The sequence below is a fragment of the Tenrec ecaudatus genome, chromosome 6, assembly GCF_050624435.1.
Source record: "Tenrec ecaudatus isolate mTenEca1 chromosome 6, mTenEca1.hap1, whole genome shotgun sequence".
Taxonomy (NCBI): domain Eukaryota; kingdom Metazoa; phylum Chordata; class Mammalia; order Afrosoricida; family Tenrecidae; genus Tenrec; species Tenrec ecaudatus.
This window is the reverse complement of record NC_134535.1, coordinates 41,951,435-41,974,358: the sequence shown is the minus strand read 5'-3', so window position 1 is coordinate 41,974,358 and position 22,924 is coordinate 41,951,435.

Sequence of the window (22,924 nt, the reverse complement as noted above, 5' to 3'; positions counted from 1 at the left end):
CATATCTCAAGCAGAAGGGCTTGAGTTGTGTTTTTATGCGGAGAATAAGTGATATCATGTACAAAGCAGACTATCCTGATGACTAATCTGAACATTTAGAATCACTTTTGGTCAGTTAGACTACTCTGTATTTAACACTGGAAGTCTTCCAAAGACCATTTACATTCCAAAACAGAACTCCCAACTGTACGTCTGGATTAAACAGGGCTCCTACCTGTTTTTTTTTATTATTTAAAAATCATTTTATTGGAGGCTCTGACAGCTCTTATCACAATCCATCCATACATACATTGTGTCAAGCACATTTGTACATATGTTGCCAATATCTTATTTTTAAACATTTTATTAGGGACTCATACAACTCTTACCACAATCCATACATACATCAATTGTATAAAGCATATCTGTACATTCTTTGCCCTCATCATTTTCAAAGCATTTGCTCTCCACTTAAGCCCTTTGCATCAAGTCCTCTTTTTCCCCTCCCTCCCTTCTCCCCCCTCCCTCATGAGCCCTTAATAATTTAAAAATTATTATTTTGTCATATCTTTCACCGTCCAGCATCTAACGTGTTTAAAGGGTGAAGAATGAGAACAGGAGACTTACGTGGAGCAGTAGGAAGAGAATAAAGCAGATGAAGTGCAGAAAGATTTTGTACCAGAGATTTTATGAAGCCTGCATACTAAAATATGTACTACATAGCCTTTTATATATTAAAAAAGGGTTAACAGAATTCTATTTTATAAACTGAAGATGACACGACTTAGAAGGAAAACAGCATTATCATTGTACCCCCATTGCTGTGCTTCTCAATGTGTACAACCTGAGACGGAAGGGGGAATTGCCACCTTACAAGAGTTTGCTTGCTCTTTAGACTGGGCTACAACAGAATCACTTGAATAAGGCAATGGTCAAGCTGTTTAAGTTATCTACCTACTCTGCTTTATAGCCAGCCGCACTGATCAGTAGAAAGCCTACTAGATTGAAAATATATACATCTCCCTGCAGGCAGTTATGGACAGCTGAACAGAGTATGTGAACACAAATCTAGGACACAATTGGAAATCTGAAAATTAAACGGAATGACATTAAATTCAACAATAAGGCAGGCCTGAAATTGGCGAAGAAGGCTTGAGGTTGTGGTAGCTGCTCACTGGGCGACTAACTGCAGGTTTAAAGGCATCAGCCACTCGGTGGGAGAAAGAGTGGGGCTGGGGGCTTCTTAGCTCCTGGAAGAGTTAGCTTCAGAAACATACTGGGGCAGTCCGTTCCTGTCCTATAGGGCTGCCAGGTGTGGGCATCAGCTCTATGGCGGTGAGTTTGTTTTTTGTTCATTTTTAGGAACTAGGGGACATCACAATACAAACAACATGAATCATGATCACTTTTAAACACTTACATGTTGAAGGGCTTTAAACAGTAATCTAACTACATTTGATCTTTCGCTCTGCAGTATTGTATGAGTCCTACGATTCATATGCACTTTAATGGATTTGGAAACTGAATTTGAAATAGAATATATACTAATCTCCTTAAATAATGGCTCAAAATATCCCATGTTGAAAACCAAACAGAAAAAACAACTTCAGGGAGGACCTTTGGGAAAATGGACTCAGATGCATAGACCGTTTGTATTGTTGGCTCTGCTGGCAGGTAAAGGTGTAAACCACAGGATTGGGGAGTTGGGGGGCAGGGCGAGAGAGTAACCAGAGTGACTGTTGGGCAGAGCTTTGCTTGTGTTCATATTTTATTCTAGCCATCTAGCCTGGATATTGTTGTTATTAGTTACTGTCAAGCACATTCTGACTCACTGGGAGCCTGTGTGTGCAGAATATAACACTACCCCAGAGGGTTCTCATTGTTGTGACCTTTTGGAAGTAACTTGCCAGGACTTTTCTTCTAAATCTGCTTCCCCATAAAACACTCTTCAAATTAATACTTGCTGTTCCCTCTTACAATGAAGTTGGAATTTCTGTGCATGTGTTTCAGATCACAGGAGAGCGAATGCTCGGATAAAATTGTGTTATGTTAAACTTACCACCTCATGAAACTTAAAATCTTAAAGTAGACTTTCAGCACATGAATGGAAAATATTTCTAAGAAATTCAGACTCAAAAATTGTAATAGTCTTGTGACCCAATGTAGAGCAGCTTCTAACTTAGATTGGCATCTAAATTTCATAAATATTCAAATTCATTGTTAACGTCAATACCTTTTTGGATTTAACATTCACGGTTGAGAGTTTAAGTCATGAAAAATGGTTAGCATTGTTTTTCAAAGTAGGAGCTGTCATTTAGTCTAGTCACCACTCACCTCAACCCCCCACCCCCCACCAAACACTTATTTTATTTGTATCATGAAGGTGAACTCGTATGCTTGAACCACCACGAGCATTTGGAATTTGGAACGATGTCACCGTAACACAATGAAAAGCTAAGAAAGGGGCAAAGGGCACCATATAACGAGCAAACAGATTTACAGTCTTGTCTCATTTTTGTGTCCTTTGAAGAAGGATAAAGTGGAAAAATGAGATCTAGTTCTGCCTGCTCTTCTGGGAAAATTATATTTGACAATTTCACTACTAAAAGATATAAAGATTGTGCCAACTATTTCTCAGTTCTAATTTCTGAATTTACCTGTGCATAGATAATGCCTAGTGCTCTCACAGGGTACTCTGTACCAAACAACCATTATACAGTCAATATAGTCTTTCATTCCTACACCTGCTCAAGAAACAGATGGAGGAAAATGTAGGTGCATACACATCTGCAGCCATACATTGTTGAATTAAAAGAAGAATCATGGTGGTTTCTGTTGGAATATATATATATATATATATATATATATATATATATATATATATAGCTCTAACTTAAAACTTTTAAATATCAAACTAAGTTTCATATATTGAATAATTGAATACACGCGCGGGGCACAAACCATGTAATGTGTCCGTTACTTAATATAAGGGATTCCTTTTACCCTAAGGTGACCAGAAACCCTGCTTTGGGCGGGACAGTTCTGGTTTTGAACAATTTGTCCTGCGTCTCGCGGCATTTTTAAAAAATTCCAGTTTTTGGAAAGCATGTATGACAAGCTAGGGAACGGTGGGAGAACGGGAAGGGAATATATGGTTTTCGGCTGCCATGTGGCTATTTCGCCAGGATGTACGTTTTATATTATTTTTGTTAATTTTTTAATGTTAAGCTTTAATAATAACAAATAATTGTTGATAACTGATTATCAAGAACTGCTTATCAAAGCTTCCATTGTTAATCAGTTGTTAGAATTCTACTACCATTGTTTGGACTTAATGAACAATGGCATTTTTTGGCATTGGCAATAACGAAAATATTTTGTCTCTCAGAGGATGCACATCATGTTGCGTGCTAGTGCTAGTTAAACAAGGGATGTCAACAAATCAGCTATTCAGATAATTCGGGTAAATAATTTGTTCATTTATTTCATAAATATATAAATTTTCTTGAATTTAGCTCTAATATTATTTATATTTTATAGTGGCGGCAAAAAGTCTAGCGCCAGCCTTGAAAGTGACACTATGACTTAAGTTACATCAAATTCAGAGAAAAAAAATAATACATGTTAGTATTGTTATTATTTAGAAAGAAATAATATTCAAATTAAAATAAATTTTAATTTATAGTTACTTTATAAAAATCAAATTAATTTAATATTTAAACTAACAATAAAATATGTTCATGTAATTATGTACCTACTTGCTGTGTTTTTAAGCAATATGTATATAATTATAATATAATTTAATTTTTTTCAGATTTTTAACATAATGAGTAAGAAAAGAGGGTGCAAATTCAACGATGATCTAAGAAGTGAATTTCTTTTATTAAAAACACCAAAAGCGATTACATGGTAAAATGTGAGAAATGTAATGGTGAATTTTCTATTTCACACAGCAGGAAGAATAATATTTCAAAACTCCTGGAGACACAGAAACATAAAAATATTTAAATACTGCTGCATCTTCCTCCAAAATCTAGGAATATTTTCAGAAAACAACTTATGGAGACGAAGAAAAGAAATTAGCATTCGCAGAAGGACTTATGTCTTTTCATGCTATTAATCACAATCATTCCTTTAGATCTATGGACTGTACATCAAAAGTTTTCAAAAAGTTAATCAACAAATAACTTGCCTGTGCTAGAACAAAATCTGATGTAATTGTGTGTAATGTGCTTTTTCCATATGCATTTTCAAAATTAAACAAAAATCTAGAAGAAATTAATTTTATATCCATATATGCTGACATAGCTAATCATATGGATATAAAGTTATTTCAAACCATTATTAGATTTTTTGATTTGGAAACTGGAATAAAAATTCAAATTTTGGATTTCATTTCTGTGCCCGGTGATACTTCTGAAATAATTTTCAGTTCCATTATTAATATTTTTGAAAAAAATTAAAAATACAAAACAATGGCATATTGTGCAGACAACACGAACACAAATTTTGGAGGAAAAGTGAGAAGAGGTACAAATAATATTTTTTTATAAATTATACAAAAACCTTAATCAAAACATTATTGGTGTTGGCAGTGCAGCGCATATAATACATAATGCCATTCAAACAGCTGCTGATTTGTTGCGCATATATGTAGAAAATATTATTAAAATATATTCTTATTTCTCTATATACACTGTGCACGTTGAAACGCTTAAAGAATTTTGTGAAACTGTGGAAGTTGCTTATCAGAAAATACTTGGATACAATAAAGCACACTGGTTAGCTCTTTGGCCAGCTGTTTAAAGAATTTTGAAAATATATGATTTTTTGAAATTCTACTTTCTATCACAGGATAAATGTCCTAGAATTTTAGCAGAGTTTTTTGAAAAAGAATATTTAAAAATTTGGCTAGAGTTTATACACAATCAAGCAGCTCTTTTTCAAAATGTTATAAAACTCATTGAAGGTGACAAAATTTCGGTAATCAAAGCAGCAAATGAAGTTAATGATTTAAAAGTTCAGTGTCAAGAGCGATTAGAAAATAATTTTACTCCATTAACTATCCATAATAGGATAAGCCAGCTAGAAGAACAAGGTGCAACAAATTGTGCAGATATCATGAATCACGTTAAAATGTTCTATAGTAACGGCATACATTATTTAGAAGAGTGGACAGTATATTACAATGATATTGAACATTTTCATTGGGTTACATTAAAACAAGAACTTAATTGGAATGATGTGCAAAAATCATTCGATCATATTACTCAAAATTTCCTATATAGTAATATTTCTGCAAATTATCTTTTTAATGAGGTATAATTATCAAAAAGTATATTGATAAAGAAAAGGTTAAATCTTAGGCATTAGCAAAAATCACAATAGAGAACAAATGGTTAGAAATATTTAATCACTTTGAAACAAACCATGTACCACACAATAATGCACTAATAATTGTGGAATACGCGCTCTCCTTACCAGGAACTTATGTTGTAACTGAACAAATTTTTTTCTATGGTAAATAAAATTTGGACATCAGAAAAATCACAATTAAATGTTGATACTTTGAAAGCCATTTTATGTGTGAAATATAATTTAACAAATTCTTTTGAGCAATTTCAGGACCTCTTAAACAACAACAGCAATGTACTAAAAAATCACTCATATGAGAAATATGCCAAAGAATAAATAGTATTATGCATGATTTTAATGTATTATATTTGTAAATTGTACTTATGTTGAAATTAAAAAACAATATTGCAATGCTGTCTTTGTATTCTATGAAAATTTTTGTTGCTCCATATAGACCAAATTTTTAATCAAGAGCACCCCCACCACCCCCTAGTCAATGGTGTCCCGCTTTACCAATGTTAAAATCTGGTCACCCACAAATCTTAAAAATAGATGCTGTAGCCGCCATTAACAATTATCAACAGCTGATGGAAAAGGGGTAGGTAGAGATGAAATAACTTAGACAAAATTGCTTAATAGATTCAAATCTAGTCTCTGTTGCCTACAATCCCAACATTCTTTTCATTATTATCCTTTGATACATATAACAGAGTCTAGAAAGAATTTGAAAAGAACTAGGAGCAATGTGGGATCCTTAGTAAAAATCTATGCAAGTCATTGACTAAATAGAAGACATTTCATGACCGAAATGCACCTAAGTAGCCACTAAAGAGCTAGCCTTAATTCCTTTCTCTGTGGGGACCAATTAGAGGGCCTGAAATATTAATAAACTCCCTGATTTAGAAGAGAATACTATTATGTGTTTTCTTCCTACATATTGCTTTGAAGCACTAAACATATCTTGGGCACTCAATAAAAATTAAATATTTAATAGCAACTAATAAAATGAAATTATGGCAATATATTTTGCAATGAATTCCCCATAAGACGAAGTAAAACAAGACCTGAAGTCTGAGCCACCTTATATGGTTTGAGAAGCACCCTTTAAGGAAGCAAGAAATGCTAATCCATTTGTGGTAGCAAAGGTTAATATGAGGCCCGAGTTATTAAAAGTAAGTACTGCAATTAGCCAATGGTAACGTCCTTTCCTGACTTGCATATTTTTATATTAATGTAACTTCTGAAAGGAAATATTTTGTCATGTATTCCCCAGACCTCAACACTAAAGTGGCTTCTTTTCATAATCTACTGTGTATCATATTCTAAAAGGATTTATAATCTGCACGGGGATGTATGCAAATGTATACTCAAAGTTATTTCTCCCTCCAACCTACTTCAACTTGGTGCTGTCTTCTGCACAAGTTTGAGATTTCCAAAAGAAACGGTGATACTAAAAAAGTAATGATAATGATTTTGTTGAATCACCTTATCCTCTGGCATTCATAAGCCACCGAATTGTGAAGCTGTGAGATACCCAGGAGCATGTGCCTTTGCAGAAAGCATACTTTTGTTGATTTAAATCAGAGCTGTAAGGGATTGAGGGAGAAACTAGGCTTGGAGCAAGCGCACTTATTATTTATTTATTTGCTTGTTTGTTTTTTAAGTGAGCTGAGGGAAAAGGATTCACAAAGAATGGAAAAGACTAGTCAAATTGGGGGCGGGGGGCGGGGCTGAAACACATAAGGAAAATCGCAGTATAAAGCCCTATTCTTTCATTCTTATGAGGCTCCTGAAAAGAGAAGTGGTGGAAAGCACTTTTTGTAGATACTGTACTCTTTTTTTTTTCCTTTCCCCTTTTAAAATCTTACAGGGTAAAAGCACACAAAGTTACTATGTGATTGTTTCAATCCTTCCTATGCCCGTTCTTTGTTCTTCTACTGGTCTCTCGGCTGCTCCAAAGAAATTAGAACACACTTCACAAGTGCTCTCCTGACACTCGGCCCCCATTCCTTCTCCCAGTCCAGTGATTGGCCCACGGATGGGGGCACATCTCCGCTCCAGCCCAAATCCAGCAGCAGACGCCACAGAGTGCCAGCTCAAATATACCTGAAATCCTAAGAGGGTCTAAGATGCATTTGTAACACAGAAACAAAAGTCAACACCGTAGGAGGTTGTACCGAGCCCATTCATATAGTAAAATATTTAAAACCATGAAAAGCCTCAATTGAATATAGTAAAGTTTTCATCATGCTGACAAGGTGCCACTTTCCATCCTCTACCTCTGTGCACCTCTGACCCAGACGCATCACTCACCTTAACTTTTAGGAAACAGACACAGAAGTCGCCTCTTTCTGGTTTAATATATCCTGTTTTTTAAAATGTCATAATGCATTTTCATCTTCTTGTTTTTTGCTTCAGTTAATATTCAGAAGTTCATCAGGTTTTAACATTTTACATTGCCAACAATTTAACGTGCTGCTGTACAATGCATTAAGGCTTTCCCTTAACACGACACAGTTAAATAAAAGATTCCCATAGCGCCTATAATAAAATTGTAGCAATCACACTTCATACAATTATTTTGAATTAAAAAATGCATAAGAAAATAATGAATAGTAATAAAATATTTCCAAGAAAACATCTGCCAGAGTTTCTTCAATAAATACCTTTATTATTCATATATGTATAAAATAATGGTACTAACATTTTTAACAACCTTTGAGACAAAGTTTGCATCTGGGAAAAAATGGAGAAAATATGCTTATTTTAAAAGACTCCAATATGTATAGGGCTCTGTGAGTTTCCAAAGTACATGTTTCTCTTCATTATATGGTGCAGCAAGGAAGGGAAATACTCAAGAGAATTAACATGAACTTAGGAGAACGCAGCCTGCAGCACGGTTTTGTTTTGGTGTAGCTCGTTTTTGCTGACATGCAAGTCAAACTACATCCTACTAATCTTTCTGAAAGGTATCAGATTATTTCACCTATAAGCATGCAGCAATAAAGTGTCATTCTTCGCTGAATACCGACTGCTTCACATCTTCCTCTTTCTTACAGGTTTGTATCACCAGCTCATTAGATCATTACCTGATAAATAGGAGAGGGTAATGAATTGAGAAAATAACTACGTACCTTCAGAGACAACCTGCACGATAACAAGAATCCATTAGAAAACTGGCAATATCCTCTGATCTATTGCCCGCAAAGCTATGACTTGATGGAGAGTTTCATTCCCTGGGCTCAGTTCTCCAGAAGAAAATCAGCACAATTTAAATATTTCTTGGAACGTGACAGATCTCTAGATCCCGGGCTGCATTCTGTTCCCCTGGGAGGGCAATCTGGTGCTCCTGTGTGCAGAGAGCAGTGAAGATGGATGGAAAACGCTTGAGATAAATTAGGAATGGCTAAGTTAAAATTGTCTCTGCTCCAGACTCTCTCATCTGCAGTCTGCAAGCCTGTTTTTCTGTGAAAAAGCTAGATGGCAGGCTGCCTCAGTAAGTTCTTCTTAAGCGACAGAGAGCATTTTCAATTAAGAAAAATTCTCCCATTATCTAAGCTAATGTGACTGCTGCTACATCTAGTTTGAAAGTGTCTACTGACATAAAATTCATTTTCTCTCTTGCTTTCTCTCAAATGACAGCATGGAGTCCATACTATCAGCTTATATGCATTTCTCCCTGAATCATTTAAAGTTTCACAGAACAAAATACATTTCTTAGATTTTTTGCACTTTTGCCAGTCATGGATGATAGGAAATTCCTTCTGGAGTCTGAAAGGCATTTTTATTCATTTTATAATATATAGACTATAGATTAAAAAATTATTTGTATTCAACTTGATGTGAATGATTGTTTTAATAAATCTGATAATCACTTATTTTATTGCATTTCATATAGAAATAAGATGTTTTTTAAAATCACTCAAAATGAAATATAGTACAGAAAATAATAGAAATGGTAATATCAACTATAATATATGCACAAAAAATGCAGAGTGATTATTTGAATAATCATTTAAGTAGATAAGGTGTTCCTAATTCAATCAAATTTAACAGACATTTTCTCTACCAAATAAAAACACAGGAGTCCTGACTTCTGTTAGTTTCTCTCAAGTTATGTGTTGTCATTTGATAGATAACCCCTAAAATTAGAATATTTACATTTTGGATAATAATATGGGTTTATATATAAAGTATATATGCTATACTTGATATATTGTCATTATAGCAAACAAGAAAATTATCAAAATGTTCAGTTCCACTATTTTTCTTGGCTTTCCTGTATGAAACACTTTTTAAGTCATTTCATGTCAATTTCTTAAAGGATTTTTAAAAGCATCATACTCATAAAACTATGGAACATATTTTTAAAAACTGCCGGATATAAAAAAAACAATCTTAGACTTGGCAGACTTTTTCACATGACATTGTATAATGTTCTGTGGCTGCGTATTTGAAACCTGTGTTGCTTCCATGAGAAAAATGGTGTGTACACAGGATAGGGAAGCAGAGGGGATATCTCCTGGGAGGTAACAATAACTGCGAAACTGTGACAACAAAAAGCCATATTTTTTTCTGTAATTCATCCTGAATTTCTGACTACTCACTTCACCCAGGGAAATAGAGTAGAGAAGAAACTGTAGAAACAAGATGAAACACCAGTCCAGAGACTCAGCCTCTCTAATGCCCCAAAGTAGCCATGTTGTAACTATGACAGCAGGACACACTTCAAGGAGGTTGCGAGCAGGCAGTGCTGATGTCTGCGGTGGTTTCTAAAGTTTTAATTATATGGCCGTTTTTTAAGACTATGTTTAAAACAGAGGGGGAAATTAAAGAGAACAAGAGCACTTCCTTTCCACCTCAATGACCAACTCTAAAATGACCATGGATATGCAGGATGTATCTAAATAGAAAAATTTTAAAAAGATAGTTTATTAATAACTGACAGAGGTCTGGATGTCAAACTGCATTTTACAAATGGACATTGAGTTTCCTAGTTAATATGATTGACATTACAGAAGTACCTATTGGGTATCTGTATCTACTCCAAAACCCATGAATCATATTGTTATATTACAATCATGACTTTACATCATTATAAAGTAATGAAGAGCAACATGACTTGGGTCAGGAATACCTTATTCCTCAAATTGACATATTTGCTCATTAATATATCATAGCATCTTTTTGCAGTGGTTTTTAATCCAATATGTTTTTGATATCTTGACACCTGCTTCTATGCATGTGAACATGGAACCAAGTAAAAAGAAACCTTGATGATTTCAGTCATTCCCCCATTTATGTTGAAATGTTTAGGTGTGGTCCATACTGAAGTCTGGAGTGTTTGACCTTATAGTGGAGTAAATTATCTGACACGACTCTCTAGCTATAATCTTTGTAACACACACATGGGTTGCATATAGCCCTCCAAGAGAAAGCCTGCTAATAGTGTAAATAATCTGAGTGACATTCATATATAGTGTACAGAACTCCAATTAGGGGAATAGGTCAGTTTTTCTTTTCCATTTGGTTTAATGAGAGATGAGACAAGGAGGGCGGGGAGGGGAGGGGAAGGGAGGGGTGGGGAGAGGAGAGGAGAGGGGAGGAGAGGAGAGGGGCTATAACAGAGAACAGAGAGAACAGAGCAAGCAACTCAACAGTAGCAAAACTGACAGTGGCAAAAGATGGCAGGAGCTAGGACACAGATGTGGTCATTTTGGACCACCCAGGAAGCAACGAATTGTAATACTTGCTGAAGAATGTCCCAACAGGTCTTCATTGAGGCAAAGCCCCAGCAGGGCCTGGCATCAGGGAGCAAGAATACAAGATACTGATCTCAGAACTTTGTCCTGAGTAGATTCTCTTATTGCCACATTGATCCCAATCCTAAAGTGCATTCTGTCACTTCCCTAATAAACCTTTTAGTAGCAAGTTAGCTTCATAAATTCTCTGAGATGTTGTTGCAAATTTCCAATTCCTAAGGCAGGAGAGACTACTGATGGGAGGGGAGTAGTTGATATTTGAGATAATGGAGTAGCACGGCAGTTTGAAATGTTTCATAATTAGGGCATCTTTAACCTTCACCCCATAGGGATAGCTTTATGCCAAAACTTCTAAAAGTCTTTATTCATTTAGATCCTCATCACTAGTAATTTTGTCTTTTTAATTTTAACCAACAAAGTTGTGTCATCTGCATATCATAAACTGCTAATGAGTCATCCTCTAATCCAAAATTCACATACTTCTTCATATCTATTCCGTCTTCTCAGATCACTGGCTCTGTATTTAGATTGAATGCATATAATGAAAAAATACAACCCTAGTGCACAACTTTTATGATTTATAAACAACGTAGTAGCATCCCTTGGCCTGTATGACCAATTGCCCTTTGGTCTATATACAAGTTCTGAATGGGCATAATTAAGGGTCGCAGAATTCCCATTTTTGAGAGCTTATCCATTATTTACTATGATCTATATTGGGCAACTACTTTGCATAAACACTAAACCACCTATAAATGTCTTTCTTTGATTTCAATCAACATCCATGTGACATCAGTCATGATACCCCTCATTCCATGTCTCCCTGTAAACCTGTCTTGAAATTCTATCAGTTCCCTGTCAATGTACTGCTATAACCATTGTTTTAGTTTCTTTCAGCAAAATTTTGTTTGCTCTATTGCTAATAATGTTTGATAATTTGCAGTCTGTAAGATCACATTATTGGGGATGATCACATGCAAGTGTCTCTTCCTATCTAATGGCTAGGCAGCGGTCTGCTAAGCATCATGAGATGAATGAGGGCTTCCCGCTCTGCATCCATTTGTCAAAAGATCAATAACTCTTCTGTCACTGCCTAGAGCCTATTTTTCTCCATGCTTTCAGTCTAGCTTGGATTTATTTCTAGAAAACCACTGATTCTGGATCACACCATATGAATATTTGGGGGTATGGGGTACATTAACTATATAATCCTTCCATCTTCTTTGATGGTCCCTGAAACTTTCAATAGTGTACCTTTAATATCTTGCAATATGGCAACCCAAGGCTTGACATTTTTTCAGGTCTTTCAGTTTGAGAAATATAGAATGTGTTTTTCTCTATATTTTTGAATTCCAGATATTTTCATATTTCATTATAATAGTCTACTCTGTCTTCTTGCACGAGTTACTCTTTGACATTTTCTATTCAGCTTTGTACAGTCAAGAGGAAATTTCAGAGTCTCTTCAGACACCCATTTTGGGCTTCCTGCCTCGACCTCACCCCTTATTTTTTTAAACCTTTTGCTTTCTTTTAGTACCCTCTCCTTAATGCCATCCCATAAATGATCTTTAAATACTAAAGACTCAGCATTGCTTAACAATAATTCCCAGGCTTCTTAGTATGCTCTGCAATATCTGACTGCTTGTCTTTGTCAGTTGACATCTACCTTGATGACATAGCATCCTTAAGAAAGCAGCACTAACGAACCAAGTTATTGGACTGTACATTTAAAACCTCTGCACATGCTGTCCATTCTACTTAGAACTTCTCAACATCTCTATTTGACTATGATATCATCTGAAGTCTTTCTTAATTATACTTGTCTTTAGAAACCATTCCATATTCATGTATATAAAATCAATTTTCTCCTTTGAACAAATGCTCATCTCTTATGCAATGGTTGGGTTGCCATCTCAATTAAGGGAATTATCAGGGAAAATATATTTTCATTTATGGAATCAATTTCTTCTTTTCTTTCCATATTTCCTTCCCCTGTTTTTTTCCATATCCCTCCTGGTTTTTCCATATCCCTCCCTTTCTAACTTATTGGCAAATTATTGCTACAGCTTACTCCTGCTTTTCACTTTATGGGCATTACTACCCAAGTGACTTGGACCCCACCAACAGTGTAGAGTTGCTCCATCTTGCTTTAAGTCTGTAACCCTCAGAAGCAGAGGGCCACTTCTTTCCTTTGATGCCATCATTACTGAGTCAGAGCAAAACCAATTCATCATCAAATTTCCTGTTCACTTTCTAAATAGTTGCTGATATCTTTGACTTTTGAGTTTTAATTTTTGCTGTTGCATGCTTTAATATCTCTCTTTATATTTATTTTTAAATATTTTAAATCTTTCCTTCTATGCCTATGTTAGACCGGACCCTCTAGAGAAACAAAATCAGAATGCTAATAATTTCATAGAGATTTATACAGATAGATATATAACATAAGAAATAAATAGTAAATTAAATTATAAAGCAGTACAAATGACTCATTGCAACTCACACCCGTGAGACAGATGTGACCCACTTGTAGTCCCTCAAGTCATGAGGGCTGCCAGGTAGTCCTGTGTAGAGCAATTCAGGCTATCCGGGCACAGGCAGCAAACAGCAAGCCAGGTCACCAACAGTCAGCCAGATGACAGGGTCCGACAGTCCTCAGCTCAAGAGATGTAAATTCGAATTGTGTGACGAAATAGGTCTTGAAGAACTTCAAATTACAGTGACACAGTCCATAGGTTAGGTGTCCCACAGGTAGTGTAGCTTGCAAATTGAGGCACAGAACAACTAAGTTAGCTGCACACTGGACCGATGATCAAAGAGCAAGAGACAAGAAGGGGGGGCTCACTGAGCCATTTATCTCTCCACGCTTCAATTAATCCCACTTGTGTTCATTGGCCATGTTGGCATGATAAACATTAACTATCTCAATGCCTTTACTATCTTTTCACCCTGTTTCCCATCCTTCTCCATCTCGTGTAAATTAATTTTCTCTTACTGCTTCCTTTCTCTCCTCTGTGTGTCAAATCCTACCTAACCTCGTTCTCCTTAGTAAGTTGATCTCTTAAAAGTAAAGAAAATACCTTCCGAATATCTTCAGAAAACTGTCGTTCTAATTTTCAGTCTCCAGTTAACATGATGGAGAAGCTAAATAGATAAAGTCTTGCTTGTTTTGTGTGTTTTCGGTTATTTTTACTGTTGTTAACTCAAAAGAAAAGTATAAATACTTTTTAAAATTGTACATTATATTTTAATATTAATGAGAAAGCATAGAAAAATAAAATGTGTAAATCAATTTAGTTCAAATAGAAATAATGTAAAAGGAAATGTACTTAATTTGTTAGTATTTAATATTTTTATAATTCAAATCATTAAGTTTAATAATAATTGTACCAGTTCAATAATTTGGTTTTTTTATAACCAATTAACTTCAAATTTATAGTTTTTGAAAAGTTGAATCACAAATTTTCCTTAGAAAGTAAAGCAAATAATTTCAAACCTGAAGACTATTCCAACATTAGGGAATTAAGAAGTAATGCTCATAAAATGAATATACACATAGTGCTTTGCTTATAAATGCAACCTTAGTTCAATAAGAGAGGAAATTTTTATGAGTGTAATAAGAAATATTTTAGAATAGCTTTGTAATGTGAGAGTACTTACGTTATAGTGAAGTATAAATATGCATGGATATCCACAATAATACAGGATCTACTCATAATCATTGGGGAAAATATATAAATTGCTTAAAGGATGAAAAATTAAATTACTAACCTTAAAATTATTCTAATAAGTTAAAATCTAAAGATAAAAATAAATATTAACCATTTGATTTCTTTTATTATTTATGTGCAACTGGGCCAATAAATATTTACATAAATAATTTTGCTTTTCTTCCACTAAGAGGAAAATATTTTAAATTATTTTTTTAAGTTTTACAATTAACATAATATACCATGGATTACACCAAAGGGTATAAACCTAAGTATGTAAGAAGACTAAAATAGTAATATTTCCAAGATTATCAGTAGATCTAATAAGAGAGACCATAGAAGCAGCTTGTTTGAAAAGACATGTGAGATTGTTTTTGTTACTTTAAAGATGTTAACCTTAACTTTACGGAAAATCAATAGGATTAGCCAATTATTTTTGACAATAATTAGTTTCTTATTTTTCCTTTATATTTAAATCTTACAGATAAGAGCCTAGGACAATTGATTTATTCAGAGTGCTGATTTCCATGAAAATTGAGCACTTATAAGTAGTATGGAGAATTTATTATTAATTCTATCAAAACTAACACCTTTGATTCAAGAGAGTATTATTTTTATTAAAAACAATAAATTAGTCTGGCAGCATCTATTATGAAAAAACAATATTAAAGCTGCTTAAAAGCATTTTGTAATTATGGTCAAGTAGTTTATAAGGTAGTAATCACAATGTAAGAGATTGTTTGAAATTCATTGCTCAAATGCTACTCCTTTCATATGTAAAACAAGCTATTAAAGCATCATATAAAATACGTGGTAGCCTTTTTAAATTAAAACAAATATAGGTAGAAAACTTTAGGGACAAATTTCCAATCCAAATTCGAATGTCAATGGTCTGACTGGCTTCTGGTCTCAGAATTGTGAAATGTACTATACGTCCAACGTGAGGACAAACTCAGTGCATTTCTAAATACAAATAAAATACTTCATATAGTTTGTAAATGTATGTAGTGGGCCTTAGATGTAAGCTTTTGAAACAGTTCTGAAAAATAATGAAACAAAGAAGAGTGTTTTTGCGCTAAAACATTATTATAGCAAATGTGTCAATGATTGTTCCGAAGTTGACACTGACATGTAGGACGTAAAGTTAATTATTTATATAACCCATGTCTTTGTGCTCTCAAAATGTTTGAGACAACCAACCTCCAAGGTTAAGACAACTATGAATTTGACTTGGAAAAAGTAATGGACTTTCAAATAAGAGACTATTGAGGCTGCTCATGAATATCATGAATATCATGAATAGGACCCTCTCAATTAAGCAGTGATACAGGGGAATGATGTGCTTAGGGAAATGTAGTTGTTTTGGTTTTCTATACCAACCCACTGCCTCAAAATTTATTCTGAACTATAACAACTTGGCAAAACAGAGTAAACCTGCTTCACAGTGTTCTTAGGGTTTCAAATCTCTAAGAGAACAAATAGCTTCATCTTCCTCAAGCTGAATACCTTGTGAGTTTGAATTGTCGACCTTTCTGTTATCCATAAAATGCGCACTGCACTGTGTCTCCGGTGCTCTTCAGTGGACTACAAAGTCGGTAGGGAGATGTCTATATTGTATATGAAGTCTACTTTTGTCAAGTTGATTAGAACTATATGCAAACAGCCAACATAATGGGATTTGCTCTTATACATGTGAGGGAAACAAATACTGAAATCAATTTAACATGTTGCCTTGCTGATCATCTGAAATGAATAACAGTTGTGCAGAGAGTGGTTAAAAAATAGGGAATGAGGGACCAGACTTTAACCCAGTGCTCCAAGACAAGAACACAACACACTGACATGAAGCAGGGAACCAACAGAGAGGCTTGAGGGGCTGAGGGACTGGCCCCATTACCAATGAAGGGGACAGCACCGCCCTCCCTCCAAGAAGAATTCACTTTAGAGGACAGCACTGAAGCTACAGCTCAAGGAGAGGAACTGGTCTAATCAGAGCACACATGAGCCAACAAGGCGGAAGGGAAAAAAAAAAAAGAGTGAAGCACAACCTGGCTCACCAAACCCTGAGGACAATATTTCTGCTTAGAGCAGCAATGCACAGAGACGACCACAGGGCCAGTCTCACCACAGGTCACAGCCTTCCTCACTGACCCATAGCTCCATGGGAGACAACACTAGAGACACATGATGGGAATAGTGCCCGCCCTGAGCCCACTATGCTGAAGCCAGCGCTGGGGGCATGCAGTAGAGCAGCGGGGGGAGCAAAGCAATAAAGTCCCCAGGAAATGCCAGGGATAGATGTGGGGTCAGGGCATGACACCCCATCAGACTTGACTGGAAAGCACTTGTAAAGGACAACACAGAGACCCTCAACTATTTATAGGGGTTTTTGTTGTTGTTGTAGCTATTGTTTTATTTTCTATTGTTGCTTCGTTATACTCGGTCTTATGATGGTGCATATTGTTGTCGTTGCATGTCTACCTTGAAGGGATAGACAGGATAAACAAGCCCACAGAGAGAACAGTGGGATTCCAGTTCCACAGGGACATGGGAGAGGGGGAGGGGGTAAAGGAACTGGGTGTTAACAAACCTAGGCACAAGGGAACAACAAGTGATCCAAAATCAATGACAAGGAGGGTGTAGGAGGTCTGGCAGGGATATAACCTGACGGACAGACTAGGCTCCTCTCAAGTGCCAAATTGACACCACATTATGTAACTACCACCTATAGTGAGCTTTATCTCTCAGTATTTCATTAATAGAAATGTCTAGTTTTTTCTGCAATATTGCAAGTTCAGCTTTCTTTTGCCTATTAGCTTAATATAGATATTTTCCATCCTTTGTTATTCTATGTTTATCTTTATATCTAAGGTGAATTTCTTGTAAGAACTATGTTAAAGACTCTTGTTTTGTTATTCATTCCATCAGTCATTGTCTTTTAACTGGTGTATTCAGTCCATCTGTATTCTGTGTTGGTATACATACATATGATTTTGTTGCTTTTGTTTTATTATATTTTAATAGGGTTGCTGGTTTCACTTTTCATGATTTTTCATAGTGTGTTCCTGTTTTTGATTGAGTTCTTGTTACTCTTTTACTTTTCTTTTTATATTATTGTTTGTTAAGATGATTTTCATTTTATTTTGTTGAAGTTTTAATTTTTTCTTTGTAGGTGGTTTACTTTTTGTGGTTTTCCTTTCAATTTCAAAATGATTTGTTGTATTTTGTGAATGGGTTCATATCTTCTCCATTCCAGGATTTATTGCCTGCCCGGTTCCCTCTGCTTTTATTTATTTATTTTTATCTTCATAGCAGACTATTATCTATGATTCCTTGCTTTAATTTATTTGGTTCTGTTTCCTTTTGAGTCCTGCTTCAGTCGAATGTTTTCTCCACAATTTATTTTCTAATATTTTTAGGTGCTGTCCATTGTTATAGATGCCCTATCCATAGGATTTTTTAAATAGGTTAACGATGTATAAATTACCAAGGGCACATTGGGAGGGGGCAGCGGGGAGGGAGGGAAAAGAAAAGAGGACCTGATGCAAAGGGCTTAAGTGGAGAGCAAATGCTTTGAGAGTGATTGGGGCAGGGAATGTATGGATGTGCTTTATACAATTGATGTATGTATATGTATGGATTGTGATAAGAGTTGTGTGAGTCCCTAATAAAATGTAAAAAAAGAAAAAGAAAAAAAAAGAATGACGAGGGCAACAAATGTATAAGGGTGCTTTGCTCAATTGATGTATGTATGGATTGGGATAAGAGTTGTATGAGCCCCAATAAAATATTTATTAATTAAAAAAATAGGTTCTGTAAAGGTGGTAATGTTTTCATAAGTTCCTTTAATTTATCCTTGTCTGTAATGATTTTATTTCTCCCTCTTATTTGAGGGATAATTTTACTGGCTATAAGATTACAGGCTTTCAATGTTTTTTTTCAGTATTTTAATCATATCATTCTATTGCCTACTTGCTGGAATGGTTTTGGTGGGAAAATCTGAACTTATCCAGACCACTTGGTTTTGTACGCAATTGTTCTTTTATGCCATCGTTTTCAGGATTGTTTCCTTATCATGAATATTAGAAAGCTTGCTTACATATGCTGAGATGATTTACATTTAGTCAATTATGTTTGACATTCTATAGGCTTCCTGCATACTTATGTTTTGTTCTGACATGATGTCAGGGACATTCTCTCTTAATATTTCATGGATTATTTTCTCTGTAGCTTTTATTTCTTCTCTCTCTTCTGAGGCATTTATCAGGCATACGCTATTCCTCTTGATGGTGTCCTATTTCATTCTTAGTTTATCTACAGTGTTTTGGTCATTTTTATAACCTGACATTGTATTTTGTCTGGAGAGATTCATCTTTAAGAACACTAACTCTTGATTCCAATATTTCTATTTTGCTGTTTTCTTCTTTCACAATATTGTCAAGTTCTAATACTTTGGTGTTTGCCTTTGGTATTTCTCTGAAAATGTCAGCTTGTCCTTACAAGTCTCACCTGAGTTCATGAATTATGGTACATTCCTCTTTATCAAATAATCCTGCAGTCCCTTAAGCTAACTAGAGACCATAACTGTCATGTACCTTTTGGGAGTATCAGTGGACATCTGTTCCCTGTGAGCTCCTCTGTATCCATATCTGTGTATTATCTGCATAGTTTCTTGTACAGTTCTGCTTCCAGGGTGTGCAGAAATACACTGCCACTTCTGAGACATCGTGTTATTAGTTAATTCGCTTTTCAGGAGTGAACCTGAATGCAGTGTCTTCTCCATACACCTGCTACAAAACTTGGGTAGTCATCAAGGGCAGCCAGACAATGCCTGGCCTAAATAGGGGCTGAAGTTGGCAAACAATTAAATAGGGACTCTGGCAAATCCTGGTGGTGAGGCTAGTTTTCAGTTTTCCCAGAGGTCCCTGGAAATTGTTGATTAAACAAGCCGATTGAGAGGAAAGAAGCCACTAATCAAAATATTCAGTAAAACCATCTCCCGCTGTGGGGCCTATATGTGTTGTACCAATTACTTCGGGGTCCTGCAGGCAGGCAGGTGTCAGTGCTTTGAATCCTGGGGCCTAGGGGAAATGTTCACCCACTACTGAAGCCAAACGCTTCCACTTATAAATGAGAAAGTCCTCCCTCTACTCTGGAAAAAACACTGCCATAATGCACACTCAGAGAAGTCCTGCCAGTCACCAGGAGCCAGTTCACTGGGAGGCAATGAGCAAGTCAGGGCCTTCTCAGACCCTGGGACACGTGTCTTCTCCTGGTCAAGTCCCACCGCAGCCACTCTCCACTTACACTGAGGGAGTGGAGTTGATTAGCGGCAGCAGAGGTAGAGAAGACCTATTCTCAGCCCTGCGTTCTGGAGCAGCACGTGCCTAAACTGCGTCCTGCCTAGCCGGAACAAAATCCAAAACTTTTTTTGGGGGGGAGGGAAACTGGAGTTCGTTTATAATTTTCCCTCTGAGTTCCCTGCTCAATTGGTTGCTTTTCTCAGGAGGGCGTCTGGAACTCAGGCTGCTAGAATCTTGCAGCTTCTCCAAAAGATTTTGGTGAGCCAAGGAAGGGACTCTGGCTCCACAGCCTTTCGGCTTCCTGTTCTCAGGAAACAGATGGCAACACGTGTCTTCTGTGGTGTCCGTAGTGGGCTTACAATGTAACTTTAAAAAAATTCACTGGGATATATTTAGCATATCGTATAATTCAAGAGTTCAGTCCTACGAAGAAGTTCTATACCCATCACACTCAACTCTCGGCCATGGTTTTCCTTCTCAGTCCCATTGCTGTTGACTCCCCATTTCTGCCCATCCTCCACTTGCATCAACCCAGGGAATTATTAATCCGGTTACTGTATCCATAGATCCACCAATCCCGAATTCCTTAGATAGGGAAAAAGGACTTAGAAACAATAACCAAATAGAACAGAGAAACATCTAAATCTAAAAGGAAGCAGAGAACATTAATCACTGAAATGCATGTGTCAAAAGGGAGATCAAGCCTTATTACAGTTGCTAGAATTCACTTGATAGTGTGCTTGCCTAATACCAAAAGTATTCCCGTCCCTACACTGTGATCAGAGGGAATTCATTGGACACTCATCCAATACGAGGACCCACAAAGGGATGTGGAGCTTTCACTGTCACCCATAGATTTGCACAAACCGGTTGTGCAGATTGTGAGCTCTGACCCTTTTCCCTTCTCCTAGTTTGGGTTTTATCATTTATAATTCCTAGATCACACTGGCCAGTGTTCCTTTTTGTCTGTGGACTTAGCTAATACCACTCAGAGGGCTGCTTTCTTTTCTTTTTAATAAGAGCCTTTAAGACGTCAGACACTATTGTTTCTGATAACCAAGCAGCATCAAATTTCTTCATCCCATTTTGCTGCCCACTCTTTAGTGATCTCTTATGAGGGTGTGTACTGAGCAGGGTCATGTAAAATAATTAATTGTGCGTATATTAGGACTGTGATTACATCAAAGCTCAAAATCCATTCATATATCTATGGTTTGTATGTTTCCCTAGTCATTTTTAATCCATCATTATTATTTTATTGAAGCACATCATAAATCATCCCCATTGGGTAATACTATCATATTTCATTGATAGTATCATTATTTTAGTCAATTTGATAGAATTTAAAATGCTTTGGGGAAAGGAATTATATATATATAATATATATATGACATATATATATATATGACATATATATATATATATATATATATGACAACATTTTAGACTATAATAAATTATTTGCTGCATTGTTCAAATTCAAAATTGAAGTGGTTGGAAATGAATTGCACAGCCCCTGAGGATTGGAGATGTGGCTAAACTTTCAAGCATACTCATTTATAAGAAAGAACCATGTCCGCTAGATGGACACATGTCACAGAAAAGCTGAAACAATGTGAAAACACTGTAAAAATACATGTTTGCCCTGGGTCACCACTGACTGGCTAGCCTCAAAGCAACAGATGTGAACTAAACCAAAGGTCAAGAACCAGCAATTCTCTCACCTTGGGATTGTGGTCCCTTTTTCTCCCAAAGGTACATTTCAGTTTCTTAGACAGGCTACAATACGTTTAATATAAAGTCCAGTTTGCTTAGAGGGGTGCCCAGTTCGGGTCCTTCTGTTGTGTTCTATGATAGCAGTTGTGCTCTTTGTGAGGACAGAGTCTAAAGTCCTAGTTGTCTATAGTACACAGCTTGAGTCAACAAGGGCTACATATACACTAGGTCAAAATTGCCCTCTTACGAATCTAATCTGAAAACATTCTCCTTGTAGGGTCTAGAGAAGTATTGTTAAGTGTTTTACTAGGGGCAGGTTGACCCACCCAAAAACCCTGATCTTTTTATTAGCCACTTAGCACGCTACTATCATGGCACATCATTCAAGAGTATTTTTCAAATATGTGACAGAATATGTGGTATTTCATCTGGGGTGCTTATACCATTAAGTGTTGGACTTATTAAAGAAATTTAAAATAATATATACATATCTCTTTAATTATTAGATTATGGTTTTGGTCAAAATTGTGTATTGTTCAAAGTCAAGTAGTGGCAGGAGACATGTTACAGCTCCCATTTCATATCCAGTTTATCCATCCTACTATTCCAGACTATGCCTTCATCTATGAAACAAAATTCTGGAGATATCAACTTCCTTATATATTATTTTTCAGCCCAATATATATCAATACTGACTGACAGGTCAGGTAATAAAACAATGAAGAAAAGTAAGGTCTATTTCTACAAACATTTAATCTCATAATCAATCAGATAGAAAAAGTACCACACAAGAGAAAATACTAGAGTTATAAAAATTGCAATTAAAAAAGCAAAAAATTCAAAATGATTGAAAAGATTGCAGAGCAGTACATTTAATAAGAAAGAAAAATTATTGCATAAGACTATTTGGTTATATTCTATTTAAGGGTCAAACTTATTCTCTATCCCTAACCCCAAATCAAATCAACCATCCTGGAGTCAATACACACTCATAGGACCCTTTATGGAATTTCTGAGTCTTTAAATCGTTACAGGAGCAGACAGCCTCATCTTTCTTCTGTAGAGTAGTTGGTGAGTTTGAACTACTGACTTCTCTGTA